Here is a 3,095-nt window from a genome sequence, read left to right as displayed (position 1 = left end):
CGGCACCGTTACACATGCAGGTGCAATGCTTTAACGACAACATTACACAGCCGTTTGTGTATCATGTAACGACACTATTGCACAGCCGGGTTTATATCCTGTTACGACACCATTACACACATGTGTTGTGTATAATGTAACGACACCATTACACAGACAGGTGTATAACCTGTAACGACACAATTACCCAGGCAGGTGAATATCCAGTAACGACACCATTACACAAATTAGTTGGTATCATGTACCATCACAATTGCAGAACAACGTGTTTATCACGACAACATTACACCGAAGGGTTTGCATCCTGTAACGACACCATTACACAGATGGTTGTATATCATGTAACGACACCATTACATAGCGTGTTGTATATCATGTAACGACACCATTACACAGATGGGTTTGTATCCTGTAACGACATCATTACACAGATGGGTTTGTATCCTGTAACGACACCATTACACAGATGGGTTTGTATCCGGTAACGACACCATTACACAGATGGGTTTGTATCCTGTAACGACACCATTACACAGATGGGTTTGTATCCTGTAACGACATCGTTACACAGCCAAATGTATATCCTGTAACGACACCACTACACTGACGGGTCACGTCGATGTTCACAATTACAGTACACGGTCCAGGGCCATTTCTTAAAAACACACATTCCGTATCGTTCAGTTTAAAAGCAATCGTAAATTGTGTATCATCAGCTAATTAATGGCCTTTTAGACAAAAATGGAAGTTTCAAAATATTGTAAAACATAATTTCTTAATCTTCTCCTTTTATTTTGGTTAAATAAGAAAAGTCAACATTAGGAAACAATTTATTGAAAAGCAATTATCTTTGTCGCTACAATGGGCCTCTTCCTGTATTAGGCCGCATAAACAAGTATTCGTATCGTAACGTGTTTTGTAGACTGATCTGATTTACACTTCCGGGTAGATTTTACTACAACGACACCCTCCCACCACGACTTAATAACTCGTTACAAAGATCCAATATCATACAGACAAAAGGTTAATGCGTTTCTAAAACAAATAGATAATATTTAACCGTCTCTTGACGCAAGGTTCGTATGACGTTTGCTTCTATTATCTGTTAAGATTTCCTCAGAAAAATGATATTAATAATTATCGTATTAAAATATCAAAATGTGTGTTGCATCTGCCGTTGCTTCGACGGATCTTCAAACGGAAAAATACGCAGTAAAGAAAAAGTACCGTCTTAATTGGACAAAACTAAATGTGATATCTGCACACATTTCTCTGTATTTATTGGATTAAAATGGATATCTTCACTGCAATGAAGATATGCGTTTTAATCAGATATTTAACTCCTGACATTTCACTGCTAAATGCAATAAAGATGAATATCGTAGTAATTTACTATTATTTGTGTAGTTACATGTTGTATTCGGCCTCAATTTCCCAGAAGTCTTTCACGCATTCAGGAGCATCGGGAGTGGACACAGTGTTTACAGAATAAACCCCTGCGGTGCTTTTTGACGCATAGGAGTTTGGAAAAAAGCAGGACAGGCCGCCAGTTTGCCTAAATGTGCATCCAATTGAAAAAAATGTTTTGATATTTTCTCATAAATATTTACTTTAGATATTATCAAACAATTTATGAATTTTACAATTTTTGGATTTGTTTTGCGCTGCAATAAGGGAAATACAGCATCACAGAGCGAATGCTTCACTTAAAACAAGAATTTCAGATTTAAGTGAAATATGAAAAATTGCATAGCAGGAATTGGAACGAGGATGTCGGTTTTGCAAATATTAATAAGGCTAAACATCACATATGTTATATTGTGATAAAGAGTTATATTTGAAACAGAACAAAATCATGGTAAAAATGCAATACTACTTTTATGTATAGTAGCAATATGATTTTATTTTTTAATGAAAAAGAAGACGAGATTGAACTTATTGGTGAGCTTATGTTAAGATCGTGTTGTAGTTATACTTTCCGCAGTCTGTGTGTTAGTTCTGAAATTATTGATTCTTGCTATAAATTGACGACATTGATTTTACTTTTGGGTGTGTGCTGGTTCGAAATGATTGGGATGAAGTGAACAGATACAAGTATTGTTTTCACTTATTGACACAAAATATTGTCTGTCATCAGTATCACGAATAACCTGGTAGTATTTTTTCTACTCAAGTAGGCATGGTGTCTGTCTTTGAATATCGTCATTGCGCCTTTTCCTCCGAATATCCAAGATGTTGTTATGTCGCTGTTGATTTGGAATAATTCCTGCTTCGTCGTGTTCTTGTTCTACATCTCTATCAAGGGTCCACGTTAAATTTCTGGTTTCCAATCATTCAAAATGAATCACGGCTTGAAATCAAAAGTGAAAACAAGACAAGTCTGAATTCCTCGACCCCGATGTAAAAAAACAACGATATGCATGTGTTTGATAACTAATGAAATCTAACAATACATTTTCTTTTTCTCCAAGGACGATCAGGCTCAACATGGTTCTGTACTACAGTCTCGCTGTATATCAATACATAATACGGATACCTGCCTCCTTTGTATTTGATTCCATAAGAAACCTTATCCACATCGATTTGTCGCTGGTTGTGCTGAACGCTCAACAAAGCAATTATCCAAACTTGGAACTACCGTCCTTAGTGTCATAAAATTTTGGCCACAGTCTTATTGTAGTACTGAAGTAGAATTATTGGGATATTGTTTTTAATATCTTTGCACCCTTAATACCACCATTCATCATACTTAATAGAAGAAGATCAATGCAATGTAAACATAAAATCAAGACAATTACGTTTCTGATTGACACAACTTTGTAGTGCTCGGAGCTAGATTGTGCAACAGACTTCATTCATTAGTTTAATGATAAAGTCTTCATGAGAATCTAACGTTTGTTGATATTTTGTGGTAGTTATTTTTTTTTTGAGCTGTCAATTACGGTTATGTTAACCTCATTTTCCTTTAGTGTTTTTGTTTTCTTTGAGTGAAATTCAAAGTCTATAGAGTTATTATCCATCGATGTATTTAGTTCCTGAAAATTCAACACATATATAGCAAACACAAACACGTTTCAATCAAATGACAGTTTGTA

This window comes from Mizuhopecten yessoensis, unplaced genomic scaffold (genome assembly GCF_002113885.1).
Source record: "Mizuhopecten yessoensis strain PY_sf001 unplaced genomic scaffold, ASM211388v2 scaffold10865, whole genome shotgun sequence".
In the NCBI taxonomy this organism is placed as follows: domain Eukaryota; kingdom Metazoa; phylum Mollusca; class Bivalvia; order Pectinida; family Pectinidae; genus Mizuhopecten; species Mizuhopecten yessoensis.
Note: the sequence above shows the minus strand (reverse complement) of the source record.